Raw genomic sequence first — 22,046 nt, 5'->3', positions numbered from 1 at the left:
AGAGGTGATATGGTAATCTTTCTAGGGCTACAGTCCACGCGTATTACAGATTGCGTACGGGCAGGTCCCATATAAGTTAGCGTCATTTGCCATGGCCCCTAAGGAGCAGCGGAGTGAGAGTCCTGCACGGACGTCATGCTGGAGGCTTTAATGCAGCAGGTCCAGGTAATGGGGCAGACCCTCAACAGGTTACAAGATAAGGTGGAGGGTCCAGAGGTACCAGAAGGAAGGCCCAGGTGGCCTATTGTTCCGCCAATAACCTACTCCCCGCCACCACCAAAACTGAACAGGCACAGGCCCAGTGGGAAAGGGTCTGGGGGGAGCGTGGGGGTGGCACCAAAAGATGCGGTGCAGGTTCCAACTGCACCTACGCCAAGCCCTCAGGGCGAGGGGGGCCCAAGTGACACAGTGCCCGTGGGGCTAACGGAGGGCTAAGCTATTGTCCTTGTGCCCCCCCAAAGGGAAGGGCCAGGGGAAGCCATTACGGTTCAGCCCAACATAGCGTCCAGTCTGGCGGCAGTGATCCCATGGCTGGAAATGGTGGGGAACTGGCCTCACGCCGCGGGGGCAACCTTCGGGGGCGGGGGCGATTCAATCGAAAGCACAAAGAAATAGATGGCTGAGTTAGGTAAAGGGAAGCCAAGTGAGGTGCCAGCAGTATCGGTGGGAGGTGCAGCACCCATTGCCACAATACCGGTCATCGGTGGCGAAGGCGTCCTGGTGACAATCAGCGACGCAAAGAACATATAAGCGTGCAAGACGGCTGATGCAGCAGCACCAGCAGGTACGAGTGCGACATTGTCTCCACTAGGTTCGGGGGAGATGCGCTCCGGGAGGGAACATTTGGGCCGGCATTTGTCTCAAGAGACTAAGGAAAAGATATGGAAAGGGGAATATGTTAGCATGTTTTCCCTCCTGTTAGACGAGGCAGAAAGGGAAGAGCCTAGGAAGAACAAGGAATGGAGATATCACAAAGAATGGTCAAACATAATTCTGAAGTACAGAGTTGAGGAGAACCTGGCCAATTGGATAAAGGGCTTCACTATATACATGGCTGTCATGTTGGAGCGTTTTCCAGAGGTTGGGTCTGAAATGGCATGTTATCAGAATAGGATCACCGTTGCACAAGCTACAAAGGGAGGTGATGGGTGGAAGGAATATGACAAAGAGTTTAGGAGGGCAAAAGCATAGGATCCAACTCTAAGATGGAACCAGACTGATATGTTTATTCATTTGAGACATTTGGTCCAGAACCCAACAGATAACATGCGGGGGCGGTACCTGACAGCGTTCGGTTCCAGCCCTTTAAGGCAGGCCCCGCCGGTAACGCGGGGGGGTGGTCACTGGAGTAACGCGGTGGGGGGGTCACTGGAAAAACAGGAAGCACAGGTAAAAAAGGCGTCTGTTTTGATTACAACAAAAGAACCTGCAGTAGAGCACCAAGTACATGTAGGTTCAAGCATTCCTGTGGTAACGCATCCCACCCCGAGTGCAGGTGTCACAAAAAATCCAGAGAAAAAGGGGCAAAAAACAAGAATAGCGAGGAACTTTTAGGAAAGGCTAGATCCCCAGTTAACGTTAGCGCCATGAAACCCTGGTTAGAATTGTACAATAGCCCTGAAGTAGCCATGATGATCAGAGAAGGGTTTGTTGAAGGTTTCAGGATATCAGCCCAGGGCTACAACGGGGTGGCACGCTGCAGGAATCAGCTTTCAGTTAGGTCCAATGAAGGCATAGCAACAGCAAAAATCCAGAAGAAACTAAGCCTGGGTAGGGTGGCAGGACCTTTTGAGGACATCCCAATGAAAGATTTTGTATGTTCACCTCTAGGGGTAGTTCCTAAGAAAACACCAAGGGACAGATGTAGGTAGCCCTTTACCGATCGGAATCGGCCGAAAATACCGATTTTCGTCCGTTTCCATTCGGTAAAGGGCTATGGAGATGTAGGGGCACATATTCGGTAATTTTACCGAATCGTTATTATTACCGAATCGGTAATAAGTACCGATTCGGTAATAATTACCGAATCGGTAATATTTACCGATTTGGTAAAATTACCGAAAATGCTATGTGGGTAGCCAATTTTCCATTGGCACATGGCTTACAGAATCGGTATTTTACCATGGAATACAAATCCATGGTAAAATACCGATTCCTGTGTACATGCACATCTGTGCATGTACACATGTGCCATGTGACACAGACGTGCCCTTAGGGCATGTCTGTGTGCCACATTGCACACATGCCCGTTTTGGGGGTGCTAGAGGGTGTCAAAGTGACACCCCCTGCACCCTTGACAAATTCGGTATTTACCGATTCGGTAAATACCGAATCGGTATTTGAATTGAATCCTATGGGCTTCAAGGCCCATAGGATTCTATAGCAAATACCGATTCGGTATTTACCAAATCGGTAAATACCGAATTTTTAAGGATTCGGTAACATATCCAGATGTTGGGACCTACATCCCATTTACCGATTTTGAAATACCGAATCGGTAAAATTCGGTATTTCAAAATCAGTAAATGGGATTTACCTACATCTGGCCCCAAGCAAATTCAGACTGAACCACAATCTTTCAGTGCCTAGGGGCAGTTCTGTAAACTATGCCATTTCAGACACACTGTATAGTGTGAAATATGCATATTTTGACCAAGCACTTGATATGCTCAGGTCGCTAGGTCAGGGAGCTTTACTAGCAAAATCAGACATTGAGTCCGCTTTTAGATTGCTGCCGGTCCACCCTTCAGATTTTCACTTGCTGGGCTTCCAATTTCAAGGGAAGTAATACGTGGACAAATGCATGCCAATGGGTTGCTCAGTGTCCTGCGCCTACTTCGAAAAATTCAGCTCCTTTTTAGAGTGGGCATTCAGGAGGGACTTGGGGCATCAATGGGTGCTCCATTACCAGGATGGCTTTCTTTTCTAGGGGCACCAGGCTCAGGGGGAATGCGGCCAATGCTGTCAAAGTTTTTTACCCTGATGCAGGATTTTGGTGTGCCTTTGGCACCCGGTAAGACAGTGGGTCCCAGCACAACGATTGAATTCCTAGGGATTTAACTAGATTCTATGCACGCGGCGTCTAGATTACCAGCAGACAAGGTTAGAGATTTCGGGGTGGCGTTGCAACACTGCCTCAACAAGGATAAGGTTACTCTACACCAGTTACAGCAGGTGGTAGGGCAATTGAATTTTGTGCTACACATAATCTCAATGGTGCGCCCATTTTCCCACACCATCGCGCAGGCCATGTCAGGCCTCAGAGGAAAGCATCATCACGCCAGGCTGTCTGGCGAAGTCAGACAGGACATGCTGATTTGGAAAGCATTCCTGCGTGACTTTAATTGGAGAGTGGTGTGGCCCAGCCCACCCAGGTCCAACCTGGAACTGGGCCTGATGACCGACGCTGTGGGTCGCGAAGGTTTCGGGGCCATTCTGGGGTACGAGTGGGTAGCTCAGCAATGGCCAGATTGGTGGAGGAACTCTGGGCTCACAAGTAACATAAGCTTCCTAGAACTTTTTCCAATCCTGTTGGCACTGTCTTATTGGGCCATACCTTATTTGTGACTGTATGGACCGAGATCTCATAGGACACAGTGGCTGGATCAGCAGCTGTGGGGACCCCTGTTAACCAAGCATGCAATGTTTCTATTAACCAGACCTTCCCCTATAGTAGTTTGCCATCTATCACATTTTAATACCCGTCGCCAGGGGTTTGGGCGGCATAAAGAATCATTTATATCCATCACTGGCAGATCAGTAAGCAGGGTACTCCATGCCAGAACAACTTCTGGTGGAAGGATACCTCTCCCCGCCTCCCTCTTCCGAGTTCTTGCCTCGCATTCAGCCCATTTATTAAATTCTCCCCACCTTTTTCGTATATCTGGCCCGTAGGGTTTTTCCAAGTCATTGAAATTTGACATCTAGCCAGTATCAATGCCAGGTCCAGAAATCTACTGTTCACTCCGTTGGCCTTGGTCCTCAGGAATAAACCCAACAGGCATAGTCTTGGGGATTTATCTTGCACCAGCTATAGCCTTATGCAGTGCAGACATCAGATTACTCCCTCCCTTCAAACTGGAGAACCACATACTTGCCGGAAACAAATCTGCATATGTCTGAAATGCAGAAATTGTGTCCTACTGGCAAAAGTGGGTGTGACAAACACGGGAAGGTCAAATTAACAATTATAACTCCAGTCCTAGATTATTTGGGGAGAGCGCAGCTTTCTAACTGAAAAGTTGAAAATTCCTCACGAAAGGGTTACCCCCTTGCGTGCTTCTGTCGGCCAACGGCCGTCGCGCGCACTACCTTCGTAGTGTTGCGCACGTTCGTTGGCTGCCGCGCCCCCGCCCACTCCGCTGAACCGCCGCACCACGGCAGAATTGACGCCGCGGTTAAGCGGTTAAAAAGTTATTTTGCTTTAATGAGGTTCTGCTTTTGAGGTATCAGATCAAGGCAAGTAACTAGTAATACTAAACACATCTCCTGTACGGAGTCCTGCCCTAATATCATTCAAAGACAAAAAAATAATTGGTCTTCATCTTACTTCTGTATTATGTATATCTTTTCAGCATTTTCCTATATGCGTTCTCAAATGCCACTGACATGATACGGATGTTGACACAACCCAAATGTGAGATGAAAGTCGCCTCCGCTGCTACTATACATGCCAACCTGCTCCAAACACAGCCAACTGTACCCCAGGTGTATTTACATTTCCTTTCTGTTGGCAGGATGATCGCCTCAAGTGGTGCTTGTTCAGCTAATGCTATTTTGCTGGTGTACGTGTGGTCTCACACTTGCCTCCTCAAAGCAATAGGACGTGCAGGTCTGGGATTACAGATGCAGCAATCTACCACCAAACATTACTGCTACTAGTGGCATCAGTGGTGTAACTAAATTTGAGCCCCCCCCCCCCCGCCTGCAAAGTACAAGGAGGGGACCACCACGCTCTGGACCCAGTCAGGAGCTCTCAAGCCAGGGGCCCGTCAACCGTGCACAGTGCCAGAGGGTGCTCCCTAGAGATCCCAGCACCGTGGGGGCTGCGGGGGCTATTGTTACACCGCTGTGTGTGCCATTCATAATTCTAGGATGCTGGAACACCACAGTATTTCAACGTGCAAACCGACGGTTCTCTGGAAAAAAAACACATAGGGAATTTCCAAAGCAATGAAGCAATGAGATATACATACACACCACCCAGTTTCCCATGTCATTTCCTCTTTTGCCACCATTACCCTTCCCAAAACTTTGCCAGATTTTAAATGGTGAAATGTATGGGGTAGAGAATGATGGTGATTGGAAGAGGATGCGGTCTCACGGCTAGACTGCCGACTTTGGAGCTGGGAAACCAAGGTTCGAGCCTCTGGGTCGACTCCACATCCTGTGATTCTGGGCAAATCAATGAATTTCCCCATGCCTACCAAAAAAAACAAAAAACGGAATGTGTCCTTGTGTAACGTAACGTGCTCATGTAAAGCGCTCCAATACCTTCAGGTTGAGTTAGCGCTATATAAATCTGCAAAAAAAAAAGAAATGATAGCTTAAGTGCCCCGAATCGGGAGTTACTCAGCTCTTGCAACGAATGCAATAGTGGCCTTGTGATGTCAAGTACATTTCAAAGTCAGTAGACGCCAATTCACCCAGTTCATATGCTTAAATAATTATGTCTGATTTCAATATAGCGCCCCATGTCAAAATCTAATGTTTACAGCACATTTTCGCTGTAGCAGACAACCTTTACACAACCTTACATGTACACCAACGAGAAAAGTAAGAGAACTGGGGCACATCCACCATTTGCAATAGAGAAACCCAGACTATTTGAAGTATGCATTGTAATGTTTCTCCTACTACTGAAAAACTCTGCAAGACAACCCTATAGTCTCCTTATTTTGTTTTTCATACTTCTGCTGACATAGATAATGTCAGCCCCCCTTCAGTGGGCCACAGGGCAAGTAGGGGCTACTGGGCCACAGCTGTGGGGCGTGGGATCCTTTGCATCCCACTAGGTTTCTGCAAAAGTGGGTCAAGCACAACCACTTCAGCACTTCATTCTCAGAGGTAGCGGTGATGAGCAGTCACAGGCTTCTCAGAGAGGTCAATGTGGGGGTACAGCAGGTTTAGAACCCAATAACGTTATTGTACTGCCCAGAGCTTCTCTTTAGAAAAGAAAAGTACAATATTTCACAAAACACAAGTTTGTTGTGTCAAATTACAGATGTATGGGTGCGAGTCCCTGTGCTTCGAGGTTGGATACACCTCTTACTCTACTACTCTATTAGAATCTAGGGCTTAGTGGCATAGTTGCTAGTGATAGCTTTGTGCGCCCGGACTGCAGTTGCAAAACCTTCATACTTTACTGACTTTGTGAAGGAGGTGGTAACTCATTTTCAAACAGTAACGGATCTCCAAGGGACTTCTTCCCCCTTGTGAATGTGGGCGCCAACATTTTTTAAGAGCAGGGGTAGTCCCACAGGACCCATTGGGAATCGCAAACAGTGTAAAGGACACAGTTATGCATAGCTGTTTGCGAGTTCCTAATAGAGCATCACAAACATTTGCTATTAGGAAATCGCAAATAGAAGTCTATGTACATCTGGCCCTCATATGATACTGGGATGGAATGACTAATGTGAAGTGTTTGCACTTCACCCCTTGAAAACCTTTTCTGTCCAATTATTAGTTCTCTGGTTCCTTCTACGCATCTTCCTTTGGTTTTAGATGCTTTCACAAAATCAACTTTTGAACCTTAGTAGAGATTGATCCTAAAGCTCTCACTCTTAAAGTGGTTATATTACATCAGCATTAAGATTGAAGGAGTTAAGCTCTCTTTCTTGTAGGCACACATTTTTAAGGGATTTTCTCAGTGGATTAATTTTGACACCAGGACCTTCTTTTATTTTGCTAGCCATTTCAAAATTATTTTGGAACAAGGTATCACATATTCCTTTTTTTTCTTGTTCCTTGTCAGAATTGCACAAGTTGGATGTCAAAAGAGTGGTTTTGATATATCCCCAGAGAGTAGTATCTTCCCAACAGTCAGATTCTGTGTTCGTTAATTTTGGTCTTGCTAAAAAGGTAGCGAACCTATCTATTGAAACGCCAAGTCATTTGGTAAAATCTGCTCCTGGTTGGGCCTTTTGAACACAGGATGATCCCCGTCAACTAGGTATTACACTGTGAATCCACCTGGGTCTGGAGTGCTTCCTGTGTGGAATCCCAGGTTGCTTCTCCCTCCACTTTTCTCAAGCATTATAGGTTTCCAAATATGGACTGTGATGACATGTTTGGTTCGTAGGTACTTACTTCTATGAAATAATAGGTCGTTTTTAAGTTGAGTACTATATGTGTATGTACTTTGTGGGCTCTGGAGATCAGCCCTAGGACTGGTCTGCTTCCGCTTAGGGACTTTTTTTCTGTTCAACCGCCTCTATTTAACTGTCTTGATAGGAAATGAGCAGTAGATGTCAGTAAAATACTAGAATTGCTTACTGCGGAGGTTTTTTTTTCTGGCAACTGCCTCGATTTAACTTTCTTGATAGAAAACGACCAGCAGAGGTCAGTAAAATACCAGAACCACTTTAGCATTCTCTAGATTCCAGTCCATAGAAATTGTCTACCACAAGCACCCGTAGACAACAATATTTTTTCCAAATCTTGTATTTTCAGTGATATGACCACCAAAAGCCCTGATTTTATATTAAAAACGGGGCTTTGGACTAAACCATTTCCCACTGAAAGGCAATATTTCTCTCCATGTGTTCCCATACATGGCGTGTCACCCAGTTTAGTGCTTGCTTTCCCTCCACGTTAAAGAACAGTAGATGTTTCAGCACCCAGGCTAATGTGCTGCATAGCTAAATACATATAGGGTCCCAAAGGTGAGACCGATTGCATTGCAAATGCTTGTTTCATTAACGTTCAGTAGGTTATTCTGACCTATGTATCATTTATCTGGCTGTTAGCTTGGGTACGTCTCATTAGTTAAAACAGAAACGAAACAGCGGGCAAAGGAGTAATGTTTTCATTACTGAACAGTAATTTCACTACTCCGGGTCCACTCTTCCTAGTTTGAGTCAAGCTTTTTAAGCCAGACCAAATGGGATGTGGAGAGGGATACTTCGTATTTTATTTATTTTCTGGCTTTTCTTGACTCGGTGTGGACACTAGCTTTAGAGTTCACAGATCTTAATGTACAGAATTGTATTTGGGCGAATCATTATTTGTTTTAATTTTCCACTAGGTTGAAATACTCAAGTAGTCGGCATGCGAAGTTTATTAATACTCCGACATGGAACCAGATTAACATCCAAGAGATGGAGGTTATGCTTGTCAAACTACCCTGATATTAGGGGACTCTGTGTTGGAGACAGAATGAGACTACTCACATTAACTAAGAGATGCAGCTGACCAGTTTGCACCAGTACAAAAACAACGAATGTTATTAAACGAGTAAAGTCAGCCCCATAGTTTACTTTGGAACTGCAGGAAGCTAAACATAAGCTCAGTAAGATTGAGCGCCAGTGGTATAAAGACTATCTGGTCGAGTATACAAACAAATATTAAGAGGAACAAAAGGAATATAAAATCAAATGACATCTAATGAAATCCAAATACTTTTCATATTCTAGATGAGCTCCTTTCCTTGAAGAAGCTAACTGCCAAGGTCAAAGCTTTTTAATACCTTTGTGACCAGCTTAATCCTTTCTTTATAGAAACAAATAAAAACCATCAGGAACTGTGCCCTGATTTCAAGGCACAATCTAATGACACTATTCTCACTTGTTTCTTGAACATAGATGAGCCTACATTACTGGCACTACAAAAAAAAATCACATTGGGCTCACCTAAGGACCCTCACCCTCCAGCCTTTATGGAAGGCATGCCTAAGGCAATATTTTCCCTGTTACAAACACTACTGAACATATCAATTCAACTGGGTCTGGTACCCCAGGCTTTCAAACATGTGGAAGTGTTCCCCTGATGAAGAGGCAGGGGGATGATCCAGTGGTCCTAAAAAAAATATCGCCCAATTTCACTTGTTCTTTTTCCAGCCAAACTGATCGAGGCATATGTCACTCAGGCGGTGAGCAGACATTTGCAAATAACTGATTTCCTCCATCCAGCTCAAGCAGGCTTTAGACCATTCTATAGCATGGAATCCATGGTAACAGAAGTTCTAGATGATCCACCCTTAGCAGAGGATCTGAGCAGGAATGGGGCCCTGATCCTTGAAGATCTCTCTGCTGCCTTCAATATGGTTGACCATAGGATCTTGGTCAACCTTATATAGGAGGAAGGGATTCAGGGCACTGCTCTAGAGTAGATTAGGTCCTATTTAGAAAATCATACACAATCAGTGAAGATTGGTCATTTGTCCTCCAAAGTAGTTAATCTTGACTGCGGAGTCCATAAAGGTTCTTCTTTGTCTCCGCTTCGTTTAACACCATCGATGCTAGTGTTATTTTCCTCCTGTGCTGACCTTTTGGTTCTTCCATTGTTCATGACGAGCTGTATGGAGGTGTACATCATGACGAGCTGAGCTCGTCATGAGCGTCGAAGGAGTTAACTTGTATATGAAACCCCAGATCAAGGTATTGACTACTTTTGGGTGCAGGGTGTACATCTACGCAGAAGATTCATAACTTCTCTGTCACTCTGAAGAATCGCTACATGATGCAAAATGTCACTGTAAATGCAAAATGTCAATAAAAATATGGTTTTTAAAAAACCTCTGTCACATCGATATTGTCTCCGACTCCCATATAAAATTCCAGAGCACCCTGACATTTGTCACAAACTGAATGGTAACCAATCAGTTAATGCTGAACACAAGCAAAACAGAAATTATCTTGCTGAGAAATGAAATTAACTTGTGGAGGAACAACTTTTGGCACAGGGATCTTGACCCTGTACCTACTCTATCACCCTCTGCCTAAAGCCTTGGTGTAGTGATTGCTGGCAATCTGACACTTAAACCACAAATAGGAACAGTTGCATATAACTGCTCTTTTCTTTTTAAAACCCTAAGAAAAATTGCCCCAACAAACTTAGGGGCATATCTACGAGCCCCTAACGCCACCACAACATCACTTTAACCGACGTTGTGGTGTTGATAGGGGCTGCACCTTATTTACAAGGCAGCATTAAGCCACTGAATGTGGCTTAACGCTGCCTTGTAAATAAGGCCCCCTTTCACGCTATGGTTAGCATGAAAGGGGTGGGCAGTGGGTGTTTCGGTGGGCGTTCCACCACAACACTAATTGATTTTGACGCGCTGCCACCTATGTACAAGGGTGGCGTACATAGGAGGCACTGCCAAATCAAGACTCGGTAAGACCTGGTCTTAAGTTGGTGAAACAAGGAGAAATGCATTATTTCTCCTCTTTTTTGCTTTTTCCATGTGTGCTGCCTTGTGACAGAATGGCGTTTTAGGATTGTTTATGTGCAGGAAGGGACACTTTCCTCCACATAAACAATCCTCCTCTGAGGGCAGACTCCCTTGCACTATGGTGCAAGGGTGCCTGTGTTGGCACTAAATTGCTAAACTTAGCGCCATCGCAGGGGGATATGCAAGGCTGCACCACATTCTTGTAAATATGGTGCAGCCTTGTGGTTCAGAAGTGGCAGGGAGGGAGGTTAAGCCAGTAAGAATAACGCCTCTCTCCGCCACTTCCTTGTACATTTCCCCTTATTATCCCAGCCGTCATTAACTCGACATTAGTCTATGCTAATTGAGTATATGCAGGTTTACTGCGTACTGCTCTGAGCAAACAAACTAACCGAAATGCCGCAGCACTCACTCTACACTTCTTTTGAGGGAGCTACAAGAGTGTATTCGCTTTAAAGTATTTTGCACAGTGTTTAAATGCCTGAACAAAGTTGGCCCTAGTTTCCTGGCAGAGTGAAATAACAAATATAGACACAGTTCTTATCCTATGAACACACTCTGTTTACAAGTGAAAGTCCCCTGAACAGTAAGTGCAACAAAAACGAGGAGTACATTCTGATGTCTTTTCTTTGTCTTTTAATCCAACAACGCCCAGCCAACACATGTTACATCGTGAGGGGGATACCCCTCGACTTCTTCAGGGTTGTATGGGTCTTTAGTTCATAAATTCTATCACCTCTCTGCGGTTATACTGCCGACCCGGCTGGTCAATATATCACACACAAATAGTGTGCCCAAATTTCCACCAGAATAGTTAACTCCAACCTTGTAATAAGGACTGGTGCAATGTCCCGAGTGATGTGGCTTGCCCGGATGCACCAGTTACTATCCAATCATTATGTGGTCGAACCCTGAAGCGAGTACACTGAGAAACGAGTCCTGATGCCGAGTTTGCATTCTGAACCGGAAGCGCTTCGCTTAGTAACTGGTGCATCCAACGACGAAACGCATGTTGGTTGTGTGTTGTTGGATTAAAAGACAAAGAAAAGACAACCAAACTTTACTCCTGGTTTTTGTTGCACTTACTGTTCTGGGGACTTTGACTTGTACATAGAGTGTGTGAATAGGATAAGAATTGTGAATAGACTGGCCTCAATGTCCAATGATTGGAGGGTCTAGGGTGTTTTCCCTCACCTGTTGCACTGCACAAATTAACAAGAAGCTAACACTGACTAACTCAATAGGCGCCAATTCTGCCAGTTAATGACACCCCTCTAGCGCTAGTAACAAATATAAACCCCCACGAAATTTGAGATCTAATCAGACAAATCCGCTTGTCATTCCAAAATTTCAGACACCAGGATCAGAGGGACGCAGCTTTATAGCACTGACTCCTTCCATTTGTAATGCCTTGCCTGGCATAATCCTATTAAAACATCACTTTGGGAGGTTTTTGTACTGAAAAGCTGGCTATTTAAGCAGGCCTATGGCATTAAGTAACCCTGCTCAGTTTGATCAGTCTAGCTATGCTAGCGCCAAGAAACCTTAGATGAATATGTGCTTTATAAGTTCTATTAACATAACATATATGGGCTGTGCTGAGGCAGGGTCTTTTGCACAGATTAATAAGTGGATTGTCATTTCTCATAGAGACTTCTAGTTGCAGATTCCGTACATTTGAATATTTCCCAGGCAACAGACTGGATCCGAAAACTTTTCGGCAGTACCTCTTCATTCTGGTAGATGGCATCATGTGGCTCCGCACCAACGCTGTTCCACTCCGGATATGGCATGTGGAGCCTATACAAGGTCATGATCCAAATTGTCAGGTAAGTCAAAAAACAAGTATAAGAAACCTTATGGCATATTTACAAGAATGGACGCATCAGCATGAGCTTTCTTGTGCCTGCCGCAAATGCCCTAACAATGCCATGGATGCGCTGTTGTTACAATACAGTGCTCCATGGCGCAAGGATCCATGGATGAGTCAGAAATTCTGATTTGAAGGATGACTCTTGGAACAGAGCAAGGTTTCTAGTAAGGTCTCATTAAATAAAAGGGGCTCAGAAGATGTTTACCCCAGCTGGAGAAATTCTGTCAAGACATTAGTCGTTACCTCCAAGGCGGGGAGCTAGAGGTCAAGGACTTCAGCCGACAGAGCAGAGACTGTGGCACATCTCCCACTGCTCCAGTGGAAATTTAGAGCCTTTAGCGAAACATAATTACACAAGAAGGGTAGCATAAAGGGTACTCCCTGTATAGATCGAGAAATTCATGAGACAGGGATTTCATTGAATAAGCTATATAGAAACTCCCCAAGGGGTAGAAAAGTGAAAGGTCCCTACAAGGAATACTAAGCATTCTTTATCAACGTGAAGTGCTGGTGTAAAAAGTTCCAGCAAAGAGCATATAACACAGGGAATTATTCCTGTGCGAGAAAAGAATAATCCAGAAAAACGATCCCTTGGGCACCGAGCCCATAGTCCGAGAAACAGAACACCTATGCAACAGGTGTTAAACCCTTGTAGAGTCATAACAGTGTAAGAATAATACCTACAGCAGGAGGAATACCACACTGGGTGTCACTGGTAGGTGCGATAGACAACCATGAACACTGCCATGGAATGCTCAATCGAGAAAGAAATCAAGGACCAAAATCCCCACACATACTGAAATGGGTGGATTAAGGGAGACAGACAGGAGCGAAAACGCCGCAAACCAGCATGAGCATTGAAAAGGTGGGTGCCATCAAAAGTCAAGTCAAGCAAAGTAGTCTGAACAGCCTCCGAAAAAACAGAGGTTCCTAGGCAGGCATGATGATGTAGCGCCACTATAGAAGTTATGGACTGACCTACCAAATCATTGGTATCCTTTCCACATCTAATGATGAATTTAGCCGCCTGTTGTCCATCTTGGATCAACTGGGTAAAAGATGGCAACAGACGTACCGAGGAAACCCACAGTGTTTGGGGAAAAGCATCCAAGAATGCAAGATGTATTAATGAAATGCAAAGCAGAACTTGTGGAGGAGAAGATATGATATGCCTGCCACAAGCGTCTTGTCTCCCGGAATCTCTGTCTGACAGAACATGAGAAAGAGAGTCGATATTATGCGAGACCGAAGCAAGCTGTACCACAAACCATGAGGAGTAGGGTGATGGAGGAGACAGGCCGAATCACAAGGGGCAGAATGGTTTCCGTGAGATATAGATGGATCCACTGAGACCCCTGTATCGGGTTTAGAACAGCTCCCAATAAAATTTCATATAGGGAAGCACCACCTCCACCACTGTGTGGCCCTGATTGAGAATGCCAATTAGGGGATCAGCCAATTTTTCAACAGAAGAAAAAGCAAAATCCAAAATCAGAGCAACTCGTCTTAGCATATCAGCTAAAGAGGAGCTCTCCTCTGTAGTAATACCAGGAGGGGAAAGCAGGCCAGAGACTGGGGAGACTAATCCAATAGCTTCACCCAGTTCAGTTTGCCAGCTATCCCCAGAGGAGGCTGAGTAGCATCAAATATGGGGTGCAGAAACCCCAACTCATCTCCATCATCTCCTAAACAGTGTTGCTCAAAAGTAAAAACATTGGACAGCTGCATGGAAAGTGGAAGAAGTGTGTCCGTGATAGGTAGCACCATTTACTCTGCACTCAATGTCGACCTGTGCTGAGTAGCTGATCAGATACAAGTGTCAAAGGTGTGAACACCAAAGGGCTGTGCACCGGCACAAAAGACTGAGTCGACCATCGAAGTTGAGGGCAAACTGAAGCGGAGGTCGAACCTAGTGGCGTGGACACAGTTGAGGCACCTCCCACCTCATTGGGGCCTGAAGGTGCTCTAGGGGAAGATGAAGATCCAAGAGTGGCATGCAGAGAGCAATAATATGCTCGCATCTGGATCTGAATCACCCCGGCTCCAGGGTAGACAGGGAGGCGTGGGGCGAACTCGAGCACTGAGTCCTCAACCGGAAAGTGGGTGAAGGTCTGAAAGTTGGAATCTCTGTGCTAAGGTAAGGACTCTGGCTAGTCGTCTCTATCAGATACCTGTTATGAGATTCCTAAAAAGAAGAGCCACTTTGAACTCTAAAGAAAAAAGTCTGACAGTAGTGAAACCAGATTTGAATTTTGTGAAATAAACCAGATGAAGAAAAGAGTTTGAGAAGAGGAACCGAACAAGAGAGCTAAGAAAAGTCTATTTTGATTATTCCTTTAAAAAAGCCATTCTAATGTTTTGACGTTTTATTTTTGCTCTCAATAGAAAAGACTTACAGAAAATGCTGTAATATTGTTAGCTTGATCTTGATAATGATACTAATACTCTTAACTAGTTTACTGCTGTTCCTCATGTCACTGATGGGGTATAACTCCACGGAGGTTGAATTAACTATAGTACATAATGGAACGTTTAGTTAGTGGATTTCATGATCATATCTATACTAAAATGTTGGGTGAATATGTGGACATAATGGAGATTGAAAACTGCTTGCTGTGTACTTTTCTCTCTTCCTCTGCAGGTGAAGGTGTGAGCTACTTACAGTTTCCAGTTTCTTTTGGATTGCATTGTATTGTGTTTGTTAGTATATTTAAAAAGTATAAACTTCCATTGCCATATTTGTTGGATTTCAATGTTTAGCTGGAAGACTTTCATGTTTCTGAAGATAATAAAGGGTGGGGCAAAAAAAGTTTTAAATTTCTGGATAAATTTTCCCAAATTAACTTTAATACTAATTTTATTTATTTATTTTGCGATTTATAAAGCGCCTGGTGACCCGTAGGCATCCCCGCGCTGTAAATTTGTGAGACCCAAGAGAGGGCGACCGAGGGAACTAATTGGGGAACAAGAAGGTTTTTAATTTTTTGCGGAAAAGGGCGTGACAAGGTTCCAGGCGCAGATTGCGAGGAAGAGAATTCCATCCTGCAGAGGCTTTGACAGAGAAACGTCGGCCACCGGAGCGAGCCTTCTTGAACCTAGGAACTGTGGCCAGATGTTCGCTGTCAGAGCGGAGGAGTCTGGGTGCCTTGTAGGGGATGACCATGTGTTTCAGGGCTGCTGGACCAACACCGTTGATAAGTTTATGGGTGGTGCACAAGGCCTTGAACTCTACACGCTGGCGGACAGGAAGCCAATGCAGAGCTTTAAGGGCAGGCTTGGCAGAGGCTCGGGGGGGGAGGTTCAAGATGAGCCTCGCCGCCGCGTTTTGGGTCCGTTGGAGTTTGGCCAGGGTAAATTCGGGTGCACCGAGGTAAACGGCGTTACTATAGTCCAGCCGGGCTAAGATGACCCCTTGAACCAATAGTTTCCTGGATAGGGGAGGAAGGAGAGGGAGGATCTTGCGAATTGACCGTAGGAGGCCAAAGCATGTGCCAGCAGTTTTGGTTGCCTGGGTCTTCATGGTGAGGTCGGGTTCAAGCCATACCCCTAGTGTCTTAATTTCTTTTTTGGGTGTGGGGATCTCACTAAAGGCGTCTGGCCAGACTGAAGGTGGGATGGAGGTCCATTTGTTGCCCAAGAGCATGACCTCGGTTTTTGCGCCGTTCAGTTTCAAGGAAGATTCGCACATCCAGGTGTGGATATCCTGGAGACAGTTCAGCAGGGCGTCTGGGTGTTTATCCAGGTGGGACAAAGAGACGACAAGTTGTGTGTCGTCAGCATAGTTTACTATTTTTATCCCGTACGGGGTCACGACATCTTCAAGAGGGGCCATGTAATAATAATAATTAATAATTAATAATAACTAACTAATAACAATAATAATAACTAATAAGACTAAACATGTAATAATAATAATTAATAATTAATAATAACTAACTAATAACTAATAATAATAATAATAACTAATAAGACTAAACAGGAGTAAGTGTGAGTAAAGAGGGGTGTGAATTTGTTAAGGAGTATAACGAAATAAGAGAAATAGTGAGAGATTGGAAAGATGCGAAGACAAAAAAAAAGATTAAGGGTGAGGAAGAATTTAGGCTTTGGAATGTCCATCAAGATTGATAATTGAACATGAGAGACAGGGTGAGTTGTGTATGGTGCATTGCGAACCTACAGGATTTAGGTCAACAGAATTTGTGGGTGACAGTGAGTGTTAAAATAGTTGTTAGTGATGATTTTTTTGGTTGGAGAAGAACCCATTCTGAGATGATACTTTGTGTGTGATAAGAATACTTATTTCAACCTGCCTTGTAATTGGGTGGGTTTCTGCTATTTACCATTAGTGTTTCCTAGATTCTATCATGTGAATTGAGAGAATGATAATTTTGGTTTAAAGTGTGTGAAATAACGTTGCGGACAGCTAGCATGAGATATTTTAGGAACTATGATTCCATCTATAGGTGCTAGATATTCTCTCAAAACAAGGTGGCGTTTGCATGGTTTTGAAGTTTAGGGAGTCTTGAGCCTTCATACTCCATAATAGTAGAAATATCAATACTAATGTAATAAAGAGAGAGCCCAAACCTTTGAGGCGGGTAATCTCAGGAACCACAGCACCAATCACAACACCCAATACAGCGTTGGAAAGGGCAGTTGCAGCAGAAGGACATAGGGTATGCAGACGCCCACCATATACATTTAAAAGGTAAAAGAACCGTTCCAGCAAAGTAGTCCCTTGTGGGCGTGTCTGCGTTGTGGGCGTGACAAACGCTGGGGGCGTGTGGTAAGTTCCGCCCTTCATGCCATGTCTCATGTTGTGTGCTAATCCCACCCTGCTCCCTTTAAATAGCCCTGCACCCCATAATCATAACCCACCCTTACTCCTTAAAATACCCTAACACCCTTAAACACTAACCCATCTTAACCCTATAAATATACCCCGTACCCCAAAACCCAAACCTATCCCTAAACCCTAAAAATACCCCTGAACCCCAAAACCCAAACCTAGCCCTAAAAATACCCCTGAACCCCAAAACCCAAACCTACCCCTGAACCCTAAAAATACCACAGTACCCCAAAACCCAAACCTACCCCTGAACCCTAAAATACCCCTGTACCCCAAAACCCAAATCTAGCCCTGAACCCTAAAAATAACCCTGTACCCCAAAACCCAAACCCTACCTGAACCCTAAAATACCCCTGTACCCCAAATCTACCCCTGAACCCTAAAAATACCCCTATACCCAAACCTAGCCCTGAACCCTAAAAATACCCCTGTACCCCAAAACCCATACCTATCCCTAAACCTACCCCTGTACCCCATAACCCAAAACTATATCTGAACCCTTAAAATACCCAAACACCCCAAAACATATACCTCAGTACCCCAAAACATTTATTTGCAGGTTTATATAGCGCTATGAATAAACTCCCGTAGGAGTATCTCCGCGCTTGTGACAACCGGCCAGAGGAACTATTGAGGGTAGTACTGAAGTTAAAGATTACTTCAGACAATTGCTCTTGATCCCGAGATAGGGTGCTTAACTAGAATAAACTAAATAAAAAAGTTTTCAGGTTCTTTCTGAAACGAAGATGGTTGGACCATTGTCTCAATGAGAGTGGGAGCGCGTTCCTGAAATTAGGACCCACCACAGACAAGGCCCTACCGCCTAGCCTAGTTTTGCTCATCTTAGGAAGGCTCAATAACAGCTGTTCACTGGACCTAAGGGTGCGGGTGGGAACGTATGGAACACATTTTCTAGCCAAGTATTCTGGTCCTGATTCATGGAGACCCTTATGAATGATACAGCAGGTCTTGAACTTCACTCGTTGACGTATAGGCAACCAGTGAAGTTTGTGTAGTAGAGGTTTAGATGGAGATCTGGGAGGTGCATTAAGCACCAGCCTGGCTGCTGTATTCTGCACTACCTGCAGACGATCTAGTACCTCTTCATTTGCACCTGCCAGGAGACCATTACAATAATCAAGACGGCTGATAACTAGAGCCTGGACTAAAGTTCTCCTATGGGAGTCAGGGAGGAAAGGAAATATCCTACGGAGGAGATCTATCACGTGGAAACAAGATCCCACGGTGGTGTTAACATGTTGTTTCATGGTCAACTCCGGTTCCAATCGAACTCCCAGGTTCTTGATTTGGGTTCAGGTACTGGGCCTAGGTCAAGTGGCCACCAATCGGGGGACCATTGGACCCTGGCTTCACCGAAAAGCATCACCTCGGTCTTCCCAACATTACATTGAAGAAAGTTGAAAGACATCCACCTCGCTACTGCCTTCATCCCATCGGAGAAAGATTGTATAATCTCCGGTGTTAGTTGTTTAAAGGGGAAGAGCAGCTGCGTATCATCAGCGTAAGACACTGGGCAAAAGCCAAAGGCTCTGGTTATTTCTGCCAAGGGAGCCACATAGGTGTTGAACAGGGTCGGGCTCAAAAAAGATCCCTGCGGGACCCCCTTGGTGATTTTAACCTCTTCCGACCTAAACTCACCCATGGTGACACATTGGGTGCGGTTGGAGAGGAAGCTTTTAGTCCAGTCCAGTGCCTTACCGCCGATTCCACTCACAGACAGTCGTTCGATCAGGATGTTGTGTGAGATGGTATCGAACGCTGCCGATAAATCCAGTGTACCAGGACAACAGAATAACCATTGTCCTGGTACATCCGCAGATCGTCCGTTATCGACAGCAGGGCCGTTTCGGTGCTATATTTTGGCCTGAAACCTGACTGTGATGGATCAAGGCTGCCTGATTGTTCAAGGTAGTTAGATAGATGTTTATTGGTGTGCTTTTCGATGATTTTCCCTAGAAATGGTAACAGGGAAATCGGCCTAAGATTAGACATGTTGGTCCAAGGGGAGGATGTATTCTTCCTAATTGGTCTGACTAGGGCTTTTTTCCATTGCTGTGGGACATTTCCTGTTGTAAGTGAGAGATTCACCAGTCTCTGAATGTCAGGACCCAGTGTTCTCCCTAAAGGACCCATAAGTCTGGCTGGAAGCGAGTCAGCTGGGCTCCCACTTTTAATGTCAGTGAGCAGTTTCTGAACCTCTGTTAAAGATATTTCAGGAAAATGGTTGAGGGAGTAGGAATTAGTGGGCGCTGTTTGCACCAAAGTATGATTATCCTGGCTACTCGTGGCAGGGATAAGTGCCTCTATTTTTTCATAAATGGCATCGATTTTTTCAGTGAAAAAACTCGAGATGCTATCACAAAGGTGTTGTGAGGCCATGTTTGCACTTTCGCATGCTATAGGTTTTAGAAAAGTGTTGACAATCTGGTACAGTACTTTCAAATCGTTACCATCTGCCTCTAACTGTGCGGTAACATGATTCTTACGAGCAGATCGTATGGCTTTGTGATAGATGTTAAGGGCCTTTTTATAGTTGGTTTTGTCTTCCTCCAAATAGGATTTTCTCCATATTTTTTCTGTCTTTCTAGCTATGCGTTTAAGACTACGCAGTTCTTCCGAGTACCAGACCTCTTGTTTCCTTGCTAGGCTCTTTTTAAAAGTTTTTAGTGGGGCAATTTGTTGTACTGCAGTATTAACAGCTAAATCCCAATTTGAGAGAGCGGTATTTATGTCATCTGTAGGCAGAATGGGATGGGGGAGATATTTCTGTTCAAAAGTAACGTCGGTAATTTTATGCCATTGCCTTCGTTTGGATGGAATTTGAACAGGGGGAATGGAGCGTGGGCCCTTCACTGGCATAGAGAACTCAAGCACGAAGTGGTCTGTCCAACGGTATTGTTTAGGTGCACAACATTCGATACCAGGGAAATTAGATATTATCATATCTAAGGTGTGCCCTGCTTGATGTGTGGGTCCACTGTTACATTGCTTTAGTCCTATTAAGGATATGTCGGTCAGGAAGGATTGTACCTCGCTATTATTTTCTTCCTCGCTATGAATGTTAAAATCCCCAAGCAGCAAAAACTCTTTATCTGGGCATACATGAGGTGCTAGTGCTTCCACTAACTGTTTGGAAGTGTTTTTTATGGTGCCTGGGGGGCGGTAAACCAAAGCTCCTTTTCTGCTGTGTTTAGCAGATGAACCGATCCTGAAGATCAACATTTCAAAGGCCGGGTTACAACATTGATCGATAACCGAAACCAAAATGTTGTCTTTGAAAACAATTGCTATTCCCCCACCAACTTTTTTGGGTCTGTCCATTCTAACAATCTTATAGCCCTCCGGTATACCAAGGGTGATAGCTGGGGTAGAGTGGGGTTTGAGCCATGTCTCCGTTAAAAAGCACAAATCGGCTTTATGTGTAGAAATGAGGTCCCAGACCTCAATATAGTGTTTTGCTAAGGATCTGACATTGCACAGTAGGTTCTTTCCTCCCTGAACTAAAACAGTAGGAATATTAACAGAGCATTGTTGGAGGGATGTGTCTTTTTCTGTCTGGAATATATACCCCTATACCCATACTTACCTTATCCAAACATTAAAAAAAACCATGATTTTACATGAATTTCGTTGTAAATGTATGCGTGGTTAAAGCATATAAAATGTAATGCCATGCGTTATAATGGCATTGTGGAGTCATGGTACTTTCGTAATGAAAGTATGCGGAGTGATGTTATGCGGAAAGAAAGTTGCGGAATAATGGGCGTTTACCCTCCCCCGGTAAGTACATTGGTGGCACGGCGGCCCACATCTCCAGCAACATACTCATATTTTTTCACCACCCATTTGAAAAATGCACAGGTCTCTCTCATTGATGGCCAGCACCGACATACACTTTTAGACACACCTCCTGCCACAAGTTCTAGAATTGCGAACTTTAGAGCTGGGGAGCTGCGTATGAATCTCAGCATCAGCTCAAGATCCTGTGATTCCAGGCAAATTGCTTTGTCTCCCCGTGCCTACCACAAATTAATGTGTTTTTCTGTAGTTAAATTGAGCTCATGCCATGTTGTCGAGTCCGCGCTATATAATATTGCAAGGAAAAATAAAGTAGGGAAACTCAAGTACACACACTACTGAACGCACACTCTTAAGTGCATCAGCAGTGCACTGTGAATTGGAGCGTTTCACAGGCCTGTCACAGATAAGAAATGCTATCAAAACGAAATCCTACAAAACAATATACTACTGGCCGTCAGCAATTAATACCCGGACAACGTCGGGACGGGCTGCTAGTCATCAATATTTTTTGTAAAATCCAAGCTTTAGAGGAGCATGCCTTGTGGGAAAGTGGGTTCCTGGGCTACTGAGTGTTAGAAATTGGGTTTCTGGTTGGCAAAGGATGCAGCTGGTTTGAGTTTTTGATATCCCTGAGATTTGGGAACAGGAGGAATGCCAGCAAGCCCTTAGAGTCACTCTGAGTTCAAGTGATACAGGTCCAGTCTTTCTCCCCAGACAGGAGAACAGCAGGCATCAGGGAAGCTCAGCAAAGCAAGAATACTGCAAGGCAGAGTTCACCAAAGCAGCAGTACATAGTAGCAGTCCATTCAGCAGCACAGCAGCTCTTCTTCCTGGCAGAGAGCAGTCACAGATTCAGATTTGTACTGATTTGGTAGTGCCATAGATCCAGTACGTATACCCAGTGGTGTCTTTGAAGTGGGGAATGTTTTGAACTGCACAGAGGTACTCCATTTCTGCACTGGCTCTAGATACACTATAGGAGGGTAATCAATCCTATGTGTGGGGAGAAACTACCGCCGTAGGCAGATGACCACTCAGTTACACCTCCCCTTCTTTGCGTGTGACTGTCTACAAAGAACGCAAGAAGCCAGCTGTCACCCACCCCA

Source organism: Lissotriton vulgaris, chromosome 9 (assembly GCF_964263255.1).
Source record: "Lissotriton vulgaris chromosome 9, aLisVul1.2, whole genome shotgun sequence".
Taxonomy (NCBI): Eukaryota; Metazoa; Chordata; class Amphibia; order Caudata; family Salamandridae; genus Lissotriton; species Lissotriton vulgaris.
This window is presented reverse-complemented; position numbering follows the sequence as displayed.